Genomic DNA, 25,462 nt, shown 5'->3' on the forward strand with positions numbered 1-25,462 from the left:
TTTTATATTAAACAAAATTAATTTCGAATGATAGCAACATTGAATCGACGCGCTGAAATAACAGACGGACGTACGAATTGCGTTACGAATGATTCATAGAAAAAAATATTTATCAGAGTTTCGGGTTGATCTATTTTTGAGCTGATGAATTACATCCATTCGTCGTATTTATTAGTTTACAGATGTTAGGCGATGTGGCCACGAGATAAATTTTATTTCATATAGCTAGGTTTACTGGCAAATAGATAAGAGCTCACCATTTCTCATATACATTGGTACTTTAAGCAATATTAATGGTGGTGATATTAATGTATTTGTGGGAGGGCTGTGTGCAAACCCATCTGGGTAGGTACCACTCACCCATGAGATACTCTACCGCCAAACAGCAATCAAACTCAAACTCAAACTCAAATTCCTTTATTCAACATATTATAAGCATTACACTTACTTATTGATGGTCAAATTAAGCACTACCACCGGTTCGGAAAAAGGAAACACCCTGACCTGTGAAGAACCGGCAAAAGAAACTCAGCGGGTCTTTTTTTTATCAAATTAATTAGATACATAATTGTATATGAATAGAAACAGCCAGGAGGCGATCGTTTCATTCCCAAGATATGAGTTTATCAAACATAAACTCACTAATTGTATAGTAACCTTTCGCACACAAGCGTCTTTTAATATTTTTTTTTAATTTGGCAACAGAACATTTTGAACGCTTTCTGGGATCCTGTTGTAGAATTACATTGCCGTACAAAAGAGTTACTGACTCTATGCAGTCGAGTAACGGGAGTAACAAGATTGTGTTTGTTCCTTGTAGCAATGTTATGAGAATCACATTTTCTCATAAAAACATTCCGTACATACATAACATTACAGAATATATATTAAGAAGCAACAGTTAATATCTTAATTTCTTTAAATTTATACCTTAATGATTCCTTGGCTCCTAGGTTATAGATTGCGAGAATAGCCCTCTTCTGCACAAATAAAGTATGGATAACGGCTGCGTTATCCCAAAGCATAATACCGTAGGACATTATACTGTGTAAAGTAACTGAAATAAAATAGGCGAGCCGTATCAACATCGGTAAATAATCTATTTTTTTTGACCGCAAATGCCGCAGAACTCAGTCTACCCGCCAATACGTTTATATGGGGGAGCCACTGTAACTTGGCATCAAGAGTAAGGCCAAGAAATTCAGTTGTTTCAACCGGATCCATGGATTCCCAATTGATAAGTACATCGGGTTTTACATTTTGCACGTTTGGTGTGCTAAATTTTACAATTTTAATTTTTTTATTATTCAGCCTAAGATTATTTACGCTAAGCCAGTGTACCATATCAGACATAGCATTGTTTACATCGTCATACTGTACCTGTTTCCTATTAATTATAAAAACCAAAGAGGAATCATCAGCAAACACTACTATATCATGTTTGTTCCCAACAAGAAAAAGCAAGTCATTTATGTATATGAGGAATACTAATACGTTGTATTGTTGTGTTCTGGCTTGAAGGGTGAGTGAGCCAGTGTAATTACACGCATAAGGGACATAATATGTTATCTCCCAATATTGGTGGCGCCTTGGTGTGATGCAAGTAATGTTTTTTTACATTTCTTACAGAGGCAATATCTATGGGTGCTACATCGCCATTTGCCTATCCGCCTACATACTACATAAAAAAACTTCCTAATATCACCATTGCGCCATCAATGATGGGAACTAAGATGTTGAGAGCCGACATGGCCCAGTGGTTAGAACGACTGCATCTTAACCGATGATTTCGGGTTCAAACTCAGGCAGGCACCACTGAATTTTCATGTGTTTAATTTGTGTTTATAATTCATCTCGTGCTCGGCGGTGAAGGAAAACATCGTGAGGAAACCTGCATGTATCTAATTTCAACGACATTCTGCCACATGTGTATTCTACCAACCCGCATTGGAGCGGAATATGCTCCAAACTTTCTACTCATTCTAATTAAGGGAGCGGAAGCCTTAGCCCAGCAGTGGGAAATTTACAGGCTGCTAATGTAAGATGTTATGTACCTTATACCTATAGTTACATTGACGTATAAAATAAATTTAAACTTTATAAATATGTTTTATATTAAAGAAATAACGTAGGTTGTGAAACAATCGCTCATTATAGGGTAGTTAGCTAATACATAGCTATGTTGAACAAAAGAAAACCTTTATAAATTAAAACAATAGAGAGTATCGAATACCACAGATAAAAATATACTTAGAAATGGTATACAAGCGTATTGGTTTCATATTTTAAAGTCATTGAAAAGTTAAATTATTATAATATATATATTCAGAGGGTCTACATAGGGTAGCATTGAAAATCAGCGTTGGCCTTTTGGAACCCAACTTGAAAGCTGAATGGTACTCCTGTTTTAGACACGATTACTATCATTGCTTACCAAATTCTTTTTTGTTTTATTTCTTTCCTTTTTTGTTGTGTTTGTTTACAAATTATTCTTTATTAATTATTTTTTATAATTTTTTATACCATTTCTTTATTACTTTCTTTCTTATATTATTAAATTTTTCTTCGGTCTATCTGTCTGAACGCGATTGATTCAAAATCGGTTTTCATACGCTTTATAGTAACGGCACGCTATGATGGCCGTTTTGACGTTTGCCCGCTCATGAAGTTTCGTATTTAATAAATAATTACATCAAAGGAGCAAATTGTTGTTCTTTATTGTCAATAGTGACGTGCAGTTAGTCATAAAACTTATCGAATGTGATTTCTAAACTACAAATATTAGGGTACCGAGAAGATAACTTTCTTTTTTTTTTGCGTAAACGTGTACGTCACACTCTCACACTCGACCTCGTAGTCGGTGTTATATTTGTGTTGACAGTAAATATTTTATCTATTTTATAAATTATTTATTTTATTTTATTTTATTTATATATGTTTATTGTAATGTGTTTATAAAGTTATTCATTCTAATTCCAATTTTTGATTTAAATTGATTTCGTTCGAATATATTACTTAAACTTATTTTATATTTTTTTTTATTAAACCTTTTTAATCAGATACTACTTGCAACAAAAACTTGAATTAAATTACTTGCAAAAAAACAAAGATTTGAATATATTATATCGATAATAAATTTACATTTCACATCACTTTTTTAATGTGTCAAAACGACGATGGCCGTTTTTCTTCTTGCCGCTAGAATAGGTACATATATAATCATTTGATTTTTTTTTTACGTAATGTAATTGTTTGAAATATTATGTTGATGATAAATATTGTTCGAGATGTTGAAAAGACCCTGTCCACAGGGAGCTTTATTGGCGTGCGCTGCGGGACGGATAGCTCATAAAGGTAGGTCTCATAAATAAAAGCAATTTTATGGATCCTAAGGATACGTCTTACTCAGTCTTCAAGTCAAGATAAATAAAAACAACCGAGCCATAGAGTAGTCGCATAATATAATCTGACATTTCAACTTGGCAACATTAACTAAATAAGCTCTCGGAAAATATGTTGATATCATCTGATGGCAAATTTTAAATTAAATAACACGCGTCTCCCCAGATTCCTGTTACATATTTCCGTGCCTTTTCATAAAATCATTCTTACATATTTTAGGTGAGGCAGAGGAATAATGTAACAAATCAAAAATCTTTTCTCGGTCTATTTACGACATGGTTTGTTTCGAATTAATAAAATGAAATTTATTAATGAGACAGGAGGCTCATCTCATGGAAAGTGCGCGCGCGCGCAGCGCCACCGTGAATGAAAGACTGTAATACCGAATGACAATTAATGAGAAGGCTCTTTTGTTTAGCTTAATCACCCTTCACACCGGAATAAACACTGAGTATTGGCGCTTAGCGGTATATTATATGAAGTGGGTGGTACCTACCCAGGTGGACTTGCACAAAGCCTACCACAACAAGTACCATCAAGTAAATTCTTTACTATATTAAACTCTATAAAATAACTATATAAACATTTAACTTTAGGGTCAACATTCAGATAGCGGAATGTTAATGTTCGGCTTACATTTAACTTATTAAAGATACTTCATATCGTGGTGAGTAGGCTCAAAAAATCTCATTGAGATTCACAAATGAAAGAGGGATTTGCCGGCTGTTAATGCGTTTTAAAAACAGGATTATTTTTTATGAACATAAATATTAACTTTGTAAAATTAACGTGAATTATACAGAATGAATTTTAATAGGTTTTTTTTTTTTCTAATTATAACAGCTTTTGGTATACAAATACATGTATAAATTAGTAAGTGCTAGCTTAAATATTACGTTGTGAAAATTATGTGCTGTCGAGCTTCAAGCTGGATCATTATACATATATGAAGATTCTATTTTGTATCTAACAAAAAAAATCTAATTAAAAAAGATCTTTTACACTAAAACTATACTGTTAAGTTATGACGTCATTTCACACTTTTGACACAATTTATATGACATAAAAACTTATAGCGAGATTTAAGTACTCGTATTTACTTAGATAAAATTATTCGCATCAAATAACTTAATTCACTTTTTTATGTACACGAGTAAATATCGCGATAGGCTTTTCAGTATTCTCGAGGACAAGCCGATGCCATTTCTAATGTAACTCTACTCGTAATGTTTTGGTGAAGCTATTGAAATCAATTTAATTTTCTTGTCCAATTCGTTAAAGAAATATTTTAAATGTCCTTTGAAATGAGGTTTCATCACAGAAGTCGAACAATAACAATACTTCGACGAATTATTTACGTGAAATGGCCATTTATAATATTAATGAAGTTCCCTACAAAATTCGTCGTCGAAAGCCAAGTATTAAATTTATGTTACGTGTGTACCAAAAGATGGTGCTATAAATATTATTAAAAAAAAAAAAGATAATGTGGGTCTTTTTACGTTAAGATGTATGGGCAGGGGGCCTAAGGCCGACCAGATACGGCAAACGGATCGTATGGCGTGATAATGGTTGTATTTCGAAATATTTTATATATAGCAAATTATATTATATATAACTTTTTGTTGGAACCATCCAGGGTCAAATTTACTATCATGTATTACGATACTTTGCTTAGCTGTAAATAAATTGTAAGATCGAGTAAGCCAGTGTAATTACAGGCACAAAGGAGTCATATCATACTGAAGTCAACGCATAGTCTATTAAAGGAGTGACCATTGCCTTTTCGTCAGTCTAAGTTTCAATTATAATTTAAAAATGTTCTTAAACAATAAACATACACTAGTGGGTCGTGAGCGTGAGTTTATTCAACAGATTTTTAGGAATTTCGAAACCTATGACAGGTTTTGTTTTGATTTAATTTCATTGTAAGCGTCGTCTGTTCGCACGTTTTTCATTTGTTTTTTTTTTTTGTACAGCCATAGTATTCGCCGCTCTCTATCCGACCAGTAACTTTTTTCCGCTCTCTAAAATTATTTACTTGTTGTTTCGTAACAATTTATTATATTGCATTCAAGAATCCTCTTTAAAGTTCTGCACATGTGCGGCTGGAGCTGTTTAAAAAAAGACCAGAACCGATCTTCTTACGTGCAACTATCGTCTCGTAATCACTGGGACTCGAAAAATCGTCTTACGATATTAAATTAACAGCCTGTAAATTTCCCACTGCTAAGGCCTCCTCTCCCTTTGAGGAGAAGGTTTGGATCATATTACGCTATTAATATATAAGATTTATATATACTAATTTTGACATTTCGTTTTTGTTATATTACAATCCATTACATTATATTAAGAAGGAATATTAAATTTTCAATAAAAAGCCACGAGAAGTTGTAAAACAAAAGTTAAGCAATTTATATCACCCTAGTTTTTATTCACAATCCTAACCCCCGTAATGTCACTGCATAGTAAACTTCGCTATGGGGCCCATAAATAATTCTTTTAACAGTGTCATTCTCAGCCAAGGATAAAATTTTAGAGGAGCGTTATTTAAACGCTCTTTTTAAATAAATTAAATTTTAAAACATGCTATTATATAAAACTACCAAACTTGAAACAATAGAAAGGCGCGGAAAATCTTTGGAGAATAGAAAGACGAAAAATGTTGATCATATTATTGATTTGTTTTTATTTATATAAATCAGCATTGTCAGTGTAATAAGCTAGCTGTTGCATATAAACGCCTCAGGTTAATTTAAATCGTTATTCATATATACTGTTAAATAATTCTCGATAGGTAGCAACCATGGTTTTTTAAAGTTGGCAGTAATTACACTATCGTGCATTTGAAAGCAGGTAAAGCTGTTGAGAAGCACTATCTTGATAGAGTATCTCTCTAAGACGTCGCTCCATAGGTATTCATACGATCTAAGTAATAATAAACAAATATTGGACAACATCACATACATTATTCTGATCTGATGTAAGTAGCTAAAGCTAGTGTTATGTAAAATCAGAAGTAAAGATGGTTCCACAAACATCCACACCCAAGACAACATAGAAAACTGATGAATTTTTTGAAGAAGGAAATCGAATCCTGTATTTTCCAATGTACCCATGAAAACCGGTATACATATTACTCGACACCGGAAATCGTTAAATTAAATCCTAAATCACTTGCTGATAAATTTTCACAGAAACCCTATTGACGATCAGACTAAAGATCCTTATTATTTATCCATTAGCAGAACATCTGAAAAAAGATTCAATAAGTATAAAAATAAAAAAATCTTAGTTGGCTTGTACCGTGTACTTGTGCTTTGCAGACAAATGAGAATTGTAGGCGCGCTATTGTTTTTTCTACACGCATTAATATTAAATTTTAAGTCAATGCGAATCCGAATAAGCCCGCAGCATAAACATGGGCTTAAGTTATTTTATAAAGTGTGTAAATTAATTTGAAACTCAGCACTCATTACGGTAAAACTCCTAACAATATAAAGTAATACAACGCTGTACGAGTTAACTGACAACATCGGGCGCCGTTTACATTTTAACGAAACGATTATTTATTTATCTATTTATCGGGTCGTAGGATTTTGCGCTGATCCAGTCCTTGGTAGATACCATCTACTCATAAATTATTATCCCGTCAAACAATACGAATTCATTTGATTCGGGATAAAAACTGAGTGAGCCAGTTTACTTATCATTTAATAGTAGATCGTAAGTTAAAAGTGTGACGTCAAACATCTTTATGTCGCTTCATTAATTTATGTTTATTACAAAACAGTAATTTATGATTCAATTTTATATTTCTTGAAGCAAGTTTAATACATTTTTTTAATAAAAATAATATTTAAATATAATATTCTCGTAATGTGTAACTACATAAAAAATTTTTTTTCTTTTTTTTTATGTCATATGGGGGCAAACGAGTAGGAGGCTCACCTGATGGAAAGTGATTACCACTGCCCATGGACATCTGCAACACCAGTGGGGTTGCAGGTGCGTTACCAAACATGCGTAACGATTTTATATGCGCGTTGATTTGGAAAAATGTAAACGGATTATTTCGAGATGTGAAGACATTATATTAGGCAACGCGATACCAAACCATATTAATTCATCAGAAAAGTTCGCAAGTACTTTTGAATTAATTACAAGAGCACATGAATAATTGTCTTTGAAGGTCTTTGGTATGTATGAAGTAAGTGATAGTGAGTAATCTAAGCTAATTTTTTTACACAGTTTTACGTTAACATCTAGCAATGTTATATATTATATATGTTATGTTATATATGTTGTTATTTATGTTCTTTATTGACTGAACTAATATTACACAGCAGTCAGGCTTGAATTAGTAATATTATTTTTTTTTAATGTTTAATCAACCCCAGTAAAAGACCGACTTAAATTCTTGTTGTCTTCCAGGCGGGATATATAACATTCATATATAATTGTATTTAACTAACATGACTGTATTTTTAGATGGTGAAAAAACATAACTACTGTGTTACTTGCCGGTTATTTTCGGTAGAATCTACATTCCGAACCGGTGGTAGCTTAACTTAATATAGTTTGTTAAATGACGATTCGAAAGTGCTTTTAAAAGCGTACTTGAATAAAGTTTATTTTGATTTTGATTGTAATCTTCTTATAATATATACGGCTGGCAGGAGCTGAATGAGAGTTGCCGATGAAAGACCACAGTGGCGTGCATTTGGAGAGGCCTATGTCCAGCAGTGGACAGATATGGGCTGATGATGTGATGTGATGTGATGTGATAATATATAGATGATAGCTGCTGCTAGATTTGACATAAATAATAATTACCAATATCATTTTAATGACTAATAAGGATTTACTCGGACATTGATACAAACAAGATAAAACAGACTCACGCATTCTTATTTTTATTTCTGGTAAGTTAATCGTCGTATTTAATTTTCGTAAAAACTGTGATTTAACTGAAAAAAGAACTGTAGTATAGTGTGTAATGGAAAAGTACGATAAATATAGAGAACATCTAATCAATCAGTGGATTAACTTCAATAGTTATTTCTGTAGTTGTGTATTGGTTTCGAGCAAGCTTGCCTTCGTTCTTGAAAGTGAGCCAATGACTCTACAGGCTCAAGGGACATAGAATCTTCGTTCTCAAGGTCGGTAGCAAATTGGCGATATTGGACATGGTAAATATTTCTTCCATCACCAGCGTCTATACAGTGATGACTACTCACCATGAGGTGGCACATTTGTCCGTTCGCGTACCGATAACATAAAAAAAAGATTGATAATGATCGGCGTTTAAAAGCGCCACTGTGAAAGGAACTGACAGCACATTAAAATGACGTAAGGGCAAATACTTTCAGTTTATTAAGGTCGGTAATATGGGCTTGTGGGGTCGGTTCGCTGCGTTAGCGAATCTCAATTGCTATAATGGATAGCGATCCATAATAAAACAATGAGGTTTTGCCGTCGAAGTGGATAATTTTATTAACTGACCCATAGCAGTGGAATTTATTTGGAACATTTTGATTTTGAACCGGATATTTTTAGAACAATATTTTACTTTTATAAAAAATATTTATAGTAATCGTGTAATATTTTCAAGTTCAAGTTTCTATTAGTTTAATAAAATAAAATACAACAAAACAAATAGAGATGATGATGAGATACGTCATATAAAATAAAAAAAAAAACTAAATGTTTTATTCAAAATCTAGACGTTGTACTCAAATTTAACCTTAAAATTGAATTGATGTGCCCAAAAACAACTTCCCTTCTAAAAATGTCCCGTTATTTTTCTGTCGTTCATCATTAATTTAATTATTGTGATTAAATTATAATTTATTATAGTTGGTAAATTATTTAATTGACTTTCATTGCCATTACGATTATTATATTATATTTTTTTTTATGGTAACTATAGTAAGAACTTTATTATATTATTCAGTTTATGTTGTAAATATAAATAATTAGACGGTATGATACAAGTATAAGGGTGATTTCTAATTAATAATTATTTTTTTTCATGAAGAATTAATATATTCAAATACATTAATTGAGAAGTTCATTAAATAAACATCTAAACACAGTTTTTTTTAATTCATACTTACAAGAGTACCCCACAAAAGTTCGCGTATTGTAAACAAGTCCAGAGATCAGAGAAATTCCTAAATTCCTATTTTGTAAAGAATCTGAACAGTATTTTTGAGTTGAATGTTTGCATAAATCAACGTGGATTCAATTAATTTGCTACTTCATCAAATCTTACAATTTTGTTCATACCCTACAAGAATATCATAATTGTCAGATGAATAAATCCCAAATAAAACTCAATACCTACTTAGAACTGAATAAATGTAAATGAACTTACCAATACGTACTTAAATCTGTTCTAACACAGATTTTTAGTAGTTCTGTCATTTCTATTATAATACAATGCTTCTGATCTTTGTCTTAACCGAATTGTATGATACACCGTTAAACCATTGTGACATTCAACTCCCGAAATTATGCACAGCTTTACGAGCGATCTTCTAAACGTTAACAATTACCTGTCGAAGCTGACAAGATTTTCAAACAGATTTGAAACCATTATTAACATATCAATACCATTTCACGTTAGTCAACACAAATTAGCTCAGTAAATATACAATGAAAACGAATCCCTATGTAAACGTGATAAGGACCTCACAAATCGAAACGAGCATTTCATATGAGAATGCAAATATTTATCCGTTAGTCTGTGTTTGACATTGATTTGTGACACTGAAAAGTGAAAAATATTGCCGTACATAGTTACAATCGTTCGGAAACGAATAATATATCGGATGTCAAATAAAAGATTATCGAAAACGATTAATGTAAACAGGTCTTATATCGATGAAATAAATCGAACGATTAACTCGATCGATTCGACACGCTGAATTTTTTTCAACGTGTGTGTCAGTGTGTGAACTATAATGCGAGGAGTGTCTTCCCACACGGTAGCAGTAGGAAAACGCGTTTAAACAATTTATTTATAGTAAACGTTCAGATCATAATCGTAAAGTCGGTAGTCACCCGTGGTTGTTTGCAGGCGGCGCGCGCGCGTGTTTCGTTCCGGAATGATGGAATTCGTATTTTGAAATGTGACAGTTGTACGTAGTATTTTGAACTATGGGTGTATTTTCTTTGGTGGTAATTTCCCGTGTAGTGTATTGTGATTTATGACTTAGCTAAAATACTGGATGTTGGATGTTATGGTAAATACTTGTGTTTTATTGAATATTGAAGTTCAAATAGTTACTGTTTTTTTTTCTATAATTTCAAGCCACTTCACTATACCTAATGTTTTTTATTATTATTGAGAAAAAAAAATCATTAAAAGACTACGAAATTGAGTTTTAAAATGTCATAGCTAGCTTTCCCCGATTTCAGTTGCAGTTTCTCCCGCGTTTTTAACTTTGTTTTCTGCGCTTTCATTGGATAAAACCTTATAAAATTCAATCATATTATACCAATTTCATAAAACTTCGTGTCCCTGACAACTTTTACTTAAAAAAAAAACGAGCTATGACAATTTTATATGAATTTTAATAAATTAAATTTGTTATATACCATAAATTATAATAAAGCATTACAATAAGCATAATATTTAAATTATAAACAACGTGAAATTATTAAATTTACAGATTCTTATTATAAATCTAGTTCTTATTCTTATTGACATTAAAGTAAACTAATCATTGTAGTATTACGCGTATTGTAAACAAGTCCAGAGATCAGAGAAATTCCTAATTATTTTTTAAAGAATCTGAACAGTTTTTTTGAGTTGAATTTTGAAGATTTCTTTTAGAAATCTCTATTGTTGGTGCCGGTTATTCACATTCATTTTATTTTAATTGAAATATATTAATGGATTGATCACATGAGATGAAGTTTAAGGCCTTTACATAGCTCTTAATTACTAACTTATTATTTGAGAGTTGATAAAATTTATTATACAATTATTAAGTTTTAAATGGTATTAGTAATCAAAACCGTCGGATATCCGAAATAAAAATCGACCATAAACAATAACCGAATCCAATAAATATATATATATATATATATATATATATATATAATTGTAAAAAAATATATATTAATATATTAAAAATCTGGTAGGACTTGCAAGTCTGTCTGGGTAGGTACCACCCAGTCAACTGGTACCAAATAGTAATACTTAGTGTGCCCACTTACTACCAGATGACCTATTCGTCCGTCCACATACATATACCATAAAAGAGATCTCCGCCCAGCTGGATTCTCGTGTTGTTAACATTTTTAGTAAAAATCGTTAAATTAAACTTCCAAGTTAATTAAGTACGTAAACCAGTTTGTATAGTTTATAGCAGAGACGTTACAGCATCACCAATATATCATATTTTATCAAGAGACAGTCACAGCTTGTCATTTCTCGTGATATACTGCGCTTTTATGATCGTACATTGAATTGTTACTATCTAAGCCGGCTATGTTCGACCTTTTTGTTTCTAAAACAATAAACATGAGTTTCTCAATCAAAATTTTATCAATTTTTATTTAAAAATAAAATAAATAAACTGATGGAACGGAAAAATATCTGGGACTTTTTAAATTGGGAGACTACAGGTCAGATTTAGTAGATTGATGGCACTATTCCAATTTTACAATTTACAAGTTTACGTGAACACTCAAAACGGCTTGGCGGTCCGCAGGTTAACTAGCTTAAACAATTTATGATTGAATTATCTAGAAGAAGAAAGACAAAAAACCCTGGACTACTATATACTACAGCATATATGTTACGTCCTTCTTCTTCTCAATGACACAACTAAAATCTGTTCTTAAGACAACATTATTTGAATTTAATTCTAGAAAAACATTTAATCACATTCTAGAAAAACATTAAAACAAAATTCTATATGAATTAAAATAAATATGAAACAAATGAAATCACATAAAACTCGTTCACATTAGTTCCTTTTCCCTCAAAGACTTTGCTGTCAAAGTCGACTTTGAATTTCACTATCTAATAGTTCTAGTACCTAAGAGTACATGAATGGACCCAATGAATAAAAAAACGTAATTAAAAAAAAATGTAGAATGTATCGTGGTTAACTAACTACTGCCGTTGACACAGTCACGGCTTTCATTCGGATCATAGCAAATATTTTTGTAGTCCATATTGGTGTTTGTTTAAGTGTGAAATCGCTCGCTTGTCAAATTCGGGTAGTTTTGTAAGGGTATTTTAGCTTAAGATTATTTATTCAGTATTATTTTGTTTGCTTCGCATCTCGGCCTATAGATAACAGAAATACGCCAAAATGTTTTGCTATTATTTGAAAAGCTCTTCTTAAGGTACGGATATTATTCCGTCTTGTCGTTGAAAATTGGTACAAAATAATTACATGGGTAGATACGGGTAGGTTTGTTCCTATGATTTCTTTGGCCGTCGATGACGAGAACAACTATAAACACAAATGACTCAAAAACGATCTTGACTTATGAATCAAGTCTTCTATCTAATGAGCCAGATGCAATATTAAAGAAACATTGAGTTTTATAAATAGCAATTAGTACGAAGAAGGCACATCCTTAAAGACTGACTCATGAAATATTCCATTACTAGTTGCCGCCCGCGCCTTCGCTCGCATTTTAGGGGTTGGTTGTCATGCGTTAGGCACAAAAAGTAGCCTATGTCCTTCCTTGGAGTTCAAGTTTGCTTCATACAAAATTTCATCAAATTCGGTTCATTGGTTTGGCAGTGAAAGAGCGACAGTTACTTTCACATTTATAATATTAGTATATAGATTACTTAAAATATATTATATTGTTTAGCAATTTTTCCTCTATCCAACATATGTGTCGCTGGACATATTAAGTCTTATCTACATATTTCGCTAATGACTTATCCTGTGTATTCTATATTCAACTATTTCCATATTCCTCAAGTCGTCTACTCTGGTTTAAGGGCAACCTTTTTTTCCGAATCATAATTTCAATTACAGAATTTCCCATCAGTTATCAAGTCTTTCGAATAAAGTGGCTTGACCTTACCACATGCTAAATCTACAATTTCGGCTACATTCTTTTGTTTTCGTGTTTCATCATTTTATAGATAGAAGTAAGGATAAGCTTAGAACGCCAAGTTTCCGACTCCGCAACGTCAATAAATCATTCTTGGGGCAAGGTATCCGCTTCTATAATAAAATTCCACAGACATTTTTAACTTTGCCGTTTCATAGATTCAAGTCATTTATAAAAAAAATACATTGGTAAAGAAGGCATATTAATAGATATTGATGAAAAAAAGCGTGGAGTTAATGCTTGTTGACTTCCAGGCAGGAGACGTAACATACATATATAATTGTGTTTGACTAACATGACTGTATTTTTAGATGTTGAAAAAGAGTAAATACTGAGTTTCTTGCCGGTTCTTTTCGGTAGAATCTATATTCCGAACCGATGGTAGGTTTAATTTAAATAGTTTGTTAAATGACGACTCATAAGTGCTTCTAAAAGCCTACTTGAATAAAGTATACTTTGATTTGATTTGATATAATATACATTCAGAAGACGTAATTTGGAACAAATATAACCGTCAATATGCAGCATAATACCTCATGCTGCAGATTGAATTATGACGTCCTAATTACCTTAGAGCCCTACCCAGCAGTAAAAGACAAAGCAGCATAGCTTAGAGCCTTGTCCAGCAGTAGAAGACAAAGGTATTACTGTCCCCCTACTTAATATTATGACTTAAGCTGGAACGAGTTCGATATATTCTGTTTACGGATTAACTCAAACTTTAAAATTACTGACTCCAACATGTGAAACTTTTAAAACTTCCACCAGTAATGTGTATGTATAGGGATCAGTTTGCATCGTATGTAAGTAGTGATATAGTTTGAAGGTAAATTATTCTATAGCATCTTTTACGCTCGGTAATGCTATCATGTATTTGTTAAATTGAATTGAAAATTGGTTTTACCGTTTTAAATTTTCTACACAAGAATCCGACTATTATTAACTACTCGTGCTGGCTTCGCACCTTATTTATTTACGCACGCCAGTAAATCTCCAAGTTGCCATGATTTTTCTACATCATCGATATCTCAATTAACCATATAGCTAAATCTTCCTCGTGAATTACTCCAACAATTGGTGAAAGCTGTATAAAAAACCGTTCGGTAGTTTTGAGTTTATAACATTCAGACAGTCTTAGTTTTATAATATTTAGGAATATATTATAAACCACTATCAAATAATGTATGGGTTTGACCACATCGTTATCCAAATAGTGGTTGTAATTCACCAACACCACTTAGTTTTATTCAGGTGGATGATATTTTCCCACATGTGTCCCCAAACAAAATGTTCTTCACTACACCAGCGATCTTTACTTTGAATTAAGTGTGATATTGTGTCGTAAACTTGTCGTCATTTATTTAAGTCATGCACACATTCATTTATTTATTCTAATCTTGACCAAACCAATAATAAATTATGAAGGATAAAAAGACGATGAAGAAGGTCACATGCAAGAAGGAGCATGTATGTGATCGGTCGTAGATAATCCTTTTCTAAAATTCGCTTGCAGGAATAAGGGATATGACAATATTAATCATGTTATGGCAGCGCATTAGCAAGGCCAATATTTAAGGACAGAGGTGACCACTTATCATCTGATCGTTTGTTTTATTTCTATAACATCATATTTCAGCATTTTATAGCTAATATATTATGTCGTTTATGTCATAAATACACACCTAGTATGTGTATATATGTCGGAAGGATATGGAAAAACGGTGACAGTATTATAATTTTTTATAAGTGTTGTAAAAGGATGTAAAAATAAAACATTATAGTAATGGTAGCTATACATAGCTTAGTAACTTGGTGGTATTGCTTTGCGCAAGCCTGTCGGGGTAGGTACCACCCATTCGTCAGATATTCCACCGCCAAAAAGCAATACTCATTATTGTTGTGTTCCGGTTTGAAGGGTGAGTGAGCCAGTGTAACATCTTAGTTTCCAAGGTTGGTGGCGCATTGGTGTTGTAAGAATTGTATAATATCATAAAATATATTATATGTATAAATTATGATCAAAATGAATTAATCAAAATCTATTTTCTCCATCTTGATTGACAGACAAATTGACGTCCATTAATTTATATTATTATATTTGACACTTAGAAAAGGAAACGAACGGTCGATAAGGATTTATGTGACAGTTAATATTAATAATAGTGACCAGAAAAAGGGAAACGTGCGAGATAGAAGCATGATTCATGTACCCACCATCAATTAGTTTCCTAAATACTACACAGGGAGATATTAATAATGGCAATAGTCAGAGCAGAACAAATTAACCCAAAACACTTTTTCATATTCATAATCTACGTTTTATTGAATTATATTTTTGAGTGATGACGTCAATAAATGTTATAATACAATCAAGGTATACTTGGTGGTAAAGCTTTGTGGAAGGTGGGCTACCACCTGCTCATCATATATTCTACCACCAACTAGAGCAATACTAAGTCTAAAGAGCTACGGAGCCAGAGTAACAACAGGCAAAAGGGATCTAAGTTCCCACGCATGCCACATTGGTGAAGTTAGGAATGATTAAAATTTCTTACGGCACCATTGTCTGTGGACCGTATTGACCACTTTTTGGTCTATTTGCCAGTCCACTAACCTATGTTATAAAAATGGTAAGGATAAATATAAATATATCTTAAGCAAAAGTCTTCGAACTGATTACGTGACGCTGCTCCGCTTGGGTTTGGTCGATAAACAATTGCCAGTAAGTTATGAACAGATATTACAATATATTTAAAATAGTCAGTCAGTCAACAAGACAAGGCAAATATATGTATATATTAATACATCAATTTGATACGTATTGTTTTCCATTTCATAATTGGCACATATTCTAAAGTAACTTTTTTTTTTAGATTTAAATATTGTAAATATAATATTGAATAATAATGATAATAATAATATCATTAAGATAAACTTTACACAATCTTATATTATGATATTAATATATATTTTATAACCTTGTTAGGTGGACGGCCATATGAGCCACCTGAAGCTATGTGATCACCACTGCCCATAGAAGTCGGTGCCGTATTATTTTTACCATTCCTTACAACATCAATGCACCACCAACTTTGAGAACTATGATGTTTTCCCGTGTGTCTCTATTTGCACTGTCTCATTCATTGAAGGGTGAGTGAGATAGACAACAATATTTAATATTGCTGATTGGTAGTAGAATATATTATGAGTGCTTGGTACCTACCCAGAGGGGCTCTATATATAAATATACATTACTATAGAATGTTTGGCACATAAAAGTCGAAATGCTCAGAATATGTTATTGTTGACTACGAGTTCAAACCCATGGAAACACAAGAAAAGATAATTGAAACCTGAATGAGTCGTATGAAAATCATGCATGTGTATCACCAATTTACTTTAAGAAATATATATATATATATATATATCAAATAACTGTTTATTTTTGTGAACTTAATTAAATTATATTTTTTCCTTTAACAGAATAGCCGTAAGCGAAGTGTCTGATGTTACGAATGAGCGATTATATAATAATTTCTAAAACATATTAAATGTTCTGATAGGAAATCTTTATCAAATATAATAATTTAATAATGGCAGTGAAATATTAGATAGTTGAAATAAGCGTAAATTTGCAAACGAATATTTTCTTTGTAACTTAGCGTCAAATCTTAGGTTCAGTTTGTAGTAAAAGACATTGCTTTTACTAAAAACCTTGTTCACGCTTTAGTGCATTGTGAAGGTGAATGTAATTTGAAAAAATAACCTGTCATTGTTGAATCGCTGATGGTCATTGGTCGGTGGCTTCCGATAATATTGTAATATAACCAATGAGTGAGCAAAGTCGAATTAGTAATCTGACTTTATTCAGAATTTAAGAAATTATCACTATTTGATTTGACCAATGAGTCCCCGCTGCGAGTTGGAATTAAATAGTACCAAACAATTTTCCGAGAGGATATTAATGTTGCTTATTACCAAATTGAGATGTCAGATGTTGATGACACATCAATTCCGACTACTGTAACAGAAATGCTCGTTTTAGAACTAAAAGGCCATCAATATCACATTTTTAGGGTAAAATTTGGATGGCGTAGGAAAAGATTACCAGAGTTAAGTTAGTTATCATCAAGCAAATAAATAAGTTTAACTTCTCACTACTAAGTGTTGGCTATGGACAAAGCAATGACTAAAGCGTTAAAAACTGATCATGTATATTGTATATATTTTAATTTATTTTAAAAGAATCAAATCAGTGGATGGTGGCCTTAAAGTTAATTCCAACATTCCATTAGCGAGGATGTCCCGAGGAAACAAAACAGAGATCTTGCTCTAAATGTCAGATTACTTCCATTCGATTAAAGATGCCTTCAGTAAATACGACCGCATGTTATTATTGATAAAAAAAATCGAAATATGATTGTATAATACATAATATTAAACGCTCTGCAATGATGAGAATTGTCAGATTTATTGCATTATTATTGAATACACATGTGGCAGAATTTCGTTGAAATTAGACACATGCAGGTTTCCTCACGATGTTTTCCTTCACCGCCGAGCACGAGATGAATTATAAACACAAATTAAGCACATGAAATTTCAGTGGTGCCTGCCTGGGCTTGAACCCGAAATCATCGGTTAAGATGCACGCGTTCTAGCCACTGGGCCATCTCGGCTCTTTACCACCACCACCCACTTATCAGATATTCTATTGCCAAACAGCAACGGTCGTTACCGACGGCCTACCAAAGTTACAAAAATAAATATGATTTTAATTGATGATAAAAAAATCATTATACACATAATTTGTTTTTTTAAAACACTAATCATTACGTAGACTTGTTAAAGTCAAGTTAAAATTTTACTACATAGTTTTAACACTGCAAATCACTTCAATGCTCCGCTCAATGGCCTATCAAAGTAACATAGTTGCAAATCGTTTGGACGGAGGAAGTTTCAAATTTAGGTACGTAGGTTCACTACGAGGGGAGTTGTCTAGTATAGCTAGGTTGGTAATTTATACGAAAACTAGCCTATTTGAATGCAAATCACGTGTGACGGAGTTTGACTTTAGGCTCATGTTACATGTATTGAGTTCTGATGAAACTTCTCTACCTATGACGTTTAAAGTCCTATTTAAAATTTTTAAGAAACACATTTGATTCAAATAAAAAAAAAATCGTTACTGTATTTTTTAGAAGAATGCTTGAATGGTCTAGTGGCTAGCTTTTATGGCTGTAGTGTTTGAGATACTGAGTTTAAATCGCGGGAAAAAGTTATTGTTTATACTCTTCTATCTATATTTTTTTACTAGCGACTTGAATTTTAGAAGTTGGCAATGCTTACTGTTCCATGCCTCGTATTTAACGTAAAAATTTGGTCCTGTGTCACCGGATGCGTTAGATTATCGTGCCATCGAATTATGAAAGTCAAGTGCACTTGTATTTGCGTATACATTACGTCGATCAGAATCGTCTGTACATAAACGACCTATTCATGAACATCTGTAGTCTCACTGAGTATTTTGTAAACACATAAATAATACTTACTTTTATCATTGACAGAGAATAACACTTATTAAAATTACCAAAAAATGTCTTGAAATTAAGGATGGGAGGATGTTATTAGTGATATTCCACTACTAAATAAATTGAAAATAATATTGAAATTAATTCATAGTTGTGCACTATGACCACCATATTATACCTCTGCAATCAAGTGACTATAAAATTTTACATTTTTGTTGAAGCTATTTCGCCCAACGCGACGGTAATTTCACCGATTCCGATAATTCTACTTGACTTCATTGTATAGCGCAGGATTTAGGTTTATACGTAATTAGATATTATTACCCTACTATGTTGTAGCGTAGTTAATGCCTATGCCTATTTTAGTTAGCACGACTTTATAGTCTATATAAATTGTAAGCGTAAAATAAGTTTATGATCAACTCTGTGTGTAATTAACATTTAGCCCTCGACATTCATCTGTAAGAAGTACGTGTAAAATCTGACGTTATAAATGACGTCATAACCAAAATGGAAGCTGTTTCGACGTAGAAGCATTTCTAAGGCTACTACCATACATGTGCAATTAAAATAATTCTCATTCTCAAGTAGTTAAATTACTTATATGATTGCTAAAGAGACCATTCTTAACCTATTTTGCCGAATTAATAAGGCTTCCGTGTTTAGAAGAAGATCTAATCAATTTCAGAAGATATAATAATGGAAAAGTATGTGTACAAACACAGGTGAGCTTTTTATTCCCTTACACCAGGAAATAGATCAGCAAGACCTTATAGTAGAACCAGTTTAACTGTTTTATGCACAGGAGTATGCAATATCGATTGTATAAAATGTTTCCGCTTTTTAATGTTGGGATAAAAAAAGAACATTATTAATATAATAGCTTGACCAGAAATTTGAACTTAATATTTCGGAATCTGTAAACTTCAATTGTAGCCAATAGGTGAACTACGCAAATATTTCTTATAAATTTCATGAACTTCTATGGGAGTAAATATAACAGATAGCATTCGCTTCGCATCGTCGCGCAAGTGAGTACAATCCATAATACACTGAGCTGATACTTAACAAGATGCTGTAAGTGTCGACTTATAATATAAATATAAATTAAATGGTAGTGTTTATTTTGTTTCTTTCATCTCCCCGACTTAAACACCTACACAATATTCCGATCGGAATGAACAAATTTCTGTGATAGATGCTTTAATGGACTTCTTAAATTAAAAGCAAAACAAGTATACATATTTGATGACTTAATTTTGGCTGATAACTATAAAGATTTCTGTAACAATGGTAATGTAGTATTACGAGACTCTCGTGAACAAGAAACTCGTAAATATCGAAAAATCCAGTTCCACCAAATAAAAATAAAAAAACATGGCAAATATCCCGTTTTAAATACTTGTAGTAATAAAAGTAACCATGTTAACTTAAAATCTTATATAGTAAAGTTGTTGAAAGTGAATGTGCCACCATAGGGCTAAGGTCTTCTCTCCATTCAACAAGAAGAAGAAGCTTAATCCACCGCGCTGCTCCGATGGAAGTGGTCACCACCTCCCACCAATTCTATTCGTTATATTTGCGCCGCAATTCTAGTCGTTCCTTAAATTGCCAATGTGCCATCAACTAACTACACCCACCCACTCGTCATATATTCTAACACCAAGCAATACTTTGGATTCTTGTGCTCCGGTTTGAAAGGTGAGTAATCCAGTGTAACTATAGCACGAGGTACATAATAACCTAGTTCCCAAGGTTGGTGGTGCCAAAACGTCTAAGACGTCCAAGACGTCTATCTGTTTCAGATTTAAGAAAGCAGATTGGTATTGTTAATATATGTAGGTATATATACATATGACAGAATTTAATTCAACGCTTTTGAGTTTTCCTGAAGGTCGTCAAACACTTGATAAATTATACATAGTAAAAATCATCTGAACCAGTAATCTTACGTTGAGATCGGATCCACGTTTTCCGTTATCTGAGCCATCTTAGCATCGTACGTCCCATATCAGACATCTATTTGAGAAAAAGTTGTGTAAGCAATTTTCATAAAAAAAGAGTTTAAACTATATGGTTTTTGAGATGGCTCACTGTTTACGCTTATATTTGTATTGTAATATATTAAATTAGCTGTGTAATAGTTACCGATAGATGGCGCTGATCGATTTTTTTGACTATCTTGAATCGCGCTGGCAAGGTCTTTGATTCAATCTATATAAATTAGAGCATCTTTTTGTTGATAATGACGTCGATTTCACGCGTGACTGATATCCTATTAATGAACAGCTTCAACTTCATATATGCACTTGTGGAGGAGGCCTTTGTTTTGATATATAGAGGTGCAGGAAATTCAAGGTGGAGGCAGTGATCGACCAAAACAAACTGTCAATGACTTAGCCCACTGAGAAATTAAAATAATCCTTTGTAGTCAAAATTGCGACAAACAGTTTAATGTTTAAGCGGATCGAAGCTATCCATCCAATCGACACGCGGTGTCCCCTATTTTAGCATAAAATAGAAAATATTCAAAAATCTTTACTTTAAGAATTGTAAAAGACATGCAAAGAATTGGAAGAATTCTATTCTTATGTAAATATTCATACAACGATTGTCGGTCTAAATATGCCGACATGCCGATCTATAACAATGTTAGTCGGCATAGATAATTACAACGATACCTATGGTTACACTTGACGTTTTGTGTGGTTAACTACATTTAAATACTATTATTCAAACGTGAAGTTTGCTCTTTGAATAACCATTCTAGCTTGACCCTCTTGTTGTATTTTCACTCTGAATAATTATAGGTCAAGTTATATTTCACATCCTATTTGTACAAGCAAACTGGCCTATATTTAAATCAGTGTTTTAAAATTCTGTGATATTTTTGTGATTTACAATTGTAAATGGGAAAGGTTTAATGAAAAAGTCCTTGATTAATTAAACATATTCATACTAAAAGAGTGTAGTATCATTTATTGGCTTACTAATGGTTAGTAATTTCCCGCGGCTTTCAGGCTTCAGGTCTAAAAATATATAAAGCGTCAATAGCGCAATGGTTTTCGGGCCGCCTAGCGATGTAAAAGGTCGCAGGATCGATCCTGACCTCTTGGGCTATTGTAGTCCCCACTCCTAACAGAAATGACAAGCTTAAAAAGATGGTTACATAGGTATATTTATATTTTTTTCATTATAAAGGCATAAGGCTTAATTTGAGGCATTGCTATTACTCTTTTTTTTATTTAAAGTCCTTGAGGTTTAAGGTTGCTTTCATCTAAATCGGTTCGATGGTTTAACTGTGAAATCGTTACAGACGGACAGACATATTTACATTTGCGTATATAATGTTAATATATACTTTGATGTGACAACAAATGTAATGGCTGATGGCTGCGTGGTGTATTTTTAGGATACAGAATGCTTACTTGGTATTGATTACAATTCCCGAGCGTCGCATATCAAAATTTATTCATTTTTTTTTTATCGCTGGTACATTTTCAGTAGCAGTAGAAGTTGGCAGGAATACTGTTTGATCGTTTTTCGTGCGCGTGTACTTCCCGGCCAATTAGAATTTACCGTCATATCAGATTATAACTCTGAGAGAATAGATGTTTGCTGTAGAATGATTAGATGAGAGAGCCGAGATGGCCCAGTGGTTAGAACGCGTGCATCTTAACCGATGATTTCGGGTTCAAACCCAGGCAGGCACCACTGAAATTTCATGTGCTTAATTTGTGTTTATAATTCATCTCGTGCTCGGCGGTGAAGGAAAACATCGTGAGGAAACCTGCATGTGTCTAATTTCAACGAAATTCAGCCACATGTGTATTCCGCCAACCCGCATTGGAGCAGCGTGGTGGAATATGCTCCAAACCTTCTCCTCAAAGGGAGAGGAGGCCTTTATCCCAGCAGTGGGACAATTACGGGCTGCTTATGTTATGTTTTATGTAGAATGATTGTTTGCTCATAAGTTTGCATATGTGTACAGCATAAATGAATTGCGTAAATGCTAATCTCCCTTGAATAGTTATCGATATTAGGGTGATATCATCATCTATATTATTATCTAAACGTAGTTGGACAGAAAATCAACAAATCTTAAACAGTAAGATAGTGCAACTAAAGGAACAAGGGACATAATATTCTCTAATTTAATTTTGGGACTTTTGTCCAACAAAGGTACTATTAAATATAATTCCAGGAGCATCATAGCAGATACTGATAAAGGATATGAAAGAATACTCTGAACAAATCCTTCATCGAACAAACATGCTTTTAAATTAGTTGAGAGTGACTTTCTCTGATTCCTGAGTCTTGTCACATTCCATCAACAAGTGATGTAGATCTTAAAAACTTCACTTATTATAATTAGGAGAATTAATTTAATGTTTCCTTAATTTCCCATGTGGTAGCGCACTGTTGATATGAGGAAGGATTGATTTTTTTATAGTACCAATGTCTATGGGCATGTGACCACTTACTATCAGGACCGTTGAGGTAGGCATTGTGGGACCACCTCGCCTGTCTAAATGAAAAACATTGATAATCCAAACCTTTCAAGTAAAAAATATCAACACTCTAAATTTCTTACGACTTTAATCAGAAATATCACGGAAAGCGTTAATTTGACGTATATTATATAACAAATAAGGCAAAAATAATATAAATTTAGCTCAATTTATTATTCATATTGAATTCATATAGAATTATTTTTAAACCGCACGCTGCAATTTGTACGATTTATTTTCAATATGTTTAAAGAATTTCGTAAACATAAACTTGGAGCGTGTCGTGAGTATTAGCACTGAATACGGGCGGATGTGCCGTTTAGTTTGATTGTGTGATATAGTTGTTTATATCTCGTTATTTATTAAATATCTCATGAGAAAAGCAAGGTATCGTGGGACTCTAAATATTGGACAACATCACATACATTACTCTGATCCCAATGTAAGTAGCTAATGCCCTTGTGTTATGGAAATCAGAAGTAACGACGGTACCACAAACACCCAGACCCAAGACAACATAGAAAACTAATGAATTTTTTCTACATCGACTCGGCCGGGATTCAAACCCGGGACCTCGGAGTGGCGTACCCATGAAAACCGGTGTACACACTACTCGACCACGGAGGTCGTCACTCTGTTAGCCAAGTTGCTTTTGCTATATATATCTTATTAAATAACGGACATATTGAAATAAATCAACAACGTTTGAAAATAAGTAAATGATAAAAATTATGTTTTTGTAATGTTGAGCAGAGCCGAGATGGCCCAGTGGTTAGAACGCGTGCATCTTAACCGATGATTTCGGGTTCAAACCCAGGCAGGCACCACTGAATTTTCATGTGCTTAATTTGTGTTTATAATTCATCTCGTGCTCGGCGGTGAAGGAAAACATCGTGAAGAAACCTGCATGTGTCAAATTTCAACGAAATTCTGCCACATCTGTATTCCACCAATCCGCATTGGAGCAGCGTGGTGGAATATGCTCCAAACTTTCTCCTCAAGGAAGAGGAGGCCTTAGCCCAGCAGTGGGAAATTTACAGGCTGCTAATGTAATGTAATGTAATGTAAATGTTAAATAAAGAGCCGAGATGGCCCAGTGGTCAGAACGCGTGCGTCTTAACCGATAATTTCGGGTTCAAACCCAGGCAGGCACCACTGAATTTTCATGTGCTTAATTTGTGTTTATAATAATATAAGGAAAATATCGTGAGTCAACCTGCATGTGTCTAATTTCAACGAAATTCTGCCACATGTGTATCCACCAACCCGCATCGGAGCAGCGTGGGAGAATATGCTCCAAGACCTTCTCCTCAAAGAGAGAGGAGGCCTTAGCCCAGCAGTGGGATATTTACAGGCTGTTAATGTTAAAAAAAACTTTATATAATAGAGACAGAGTGAAAGAGAATGAGAGGGAAGGTCGCCTGGGCCATAACGTTTTTTTTTATATGTGACGATTTCTAGTTCACTTTACTGTAAGCGTGAAACAATAACACAACCGAATTGAAAACCTCTTTTGTTGAAAAGTTGATTAAAAGATTCACCTCATCCTTAATTGAGTCGGTTAATAATTAAAACTACTTAAAATACGTCGCTGCAATTAAATACGTATGTGAAATTAAAACCGACTGATCTAAGAAACGTACTGAAATAATTGTACTTAGATCGAGTAGTGTTTATTTATCAAAACGACCTCGCTATGCAAGTGCATCAATTGTGATGGATGGCATACGTCATGCGGTAAAACTGTCGGCTTTCGGCCGTCCGGGGGTGTATCCGTTAACAGCTACTGTATTACAGAGCTATAACTTTACAAAATGCATTTAAATTGAACGTACATGATATATCGCTACTTATAAAATGTGTTTATAATCTTGTTATTGAAATACCCATTTGAATGTTTTCTTATATTTGACTAGTGTG

General features: G+C 33.2%; 1 protein-coding gene across 1 annotated transcript in view; it reads left to right on the forward strand.

Annotated features, from left to right (window-relative positions):
• Nucleotides 1-10,472: 10,472 nt before the first annotated feature.
• The window catches only part of LOC125071054 (nephrin-like), a 115,333-nt gene continuing 100,343 nt past the window's right edge, over nt 10,473-25,462 (forward strand). Inside the window, exon 1 of the mRNA XM_047681119.1 lies at nt 10,473-10,652. The gene's annotated coding sequence lies outside the window, so the exon portion shown is untranslated. The remainder of the gene's footprint in view (nt 10,653-25,462) is intronic.

Source organism: Vanessa atalanta, chromosome 18 (genome assembly GCF_905147765.1).
Source record: "Vanessa atalanta chromosome 18, ilVanAtal1.2, whole genome shotgun sequence".
Classification (NCBI taxonomy): Eukaryota; Metazoa; Arthropoda; class Insecta; order Lepidoptera; family Nymphalidae; genus Vanessa; species Vanessa atalanta.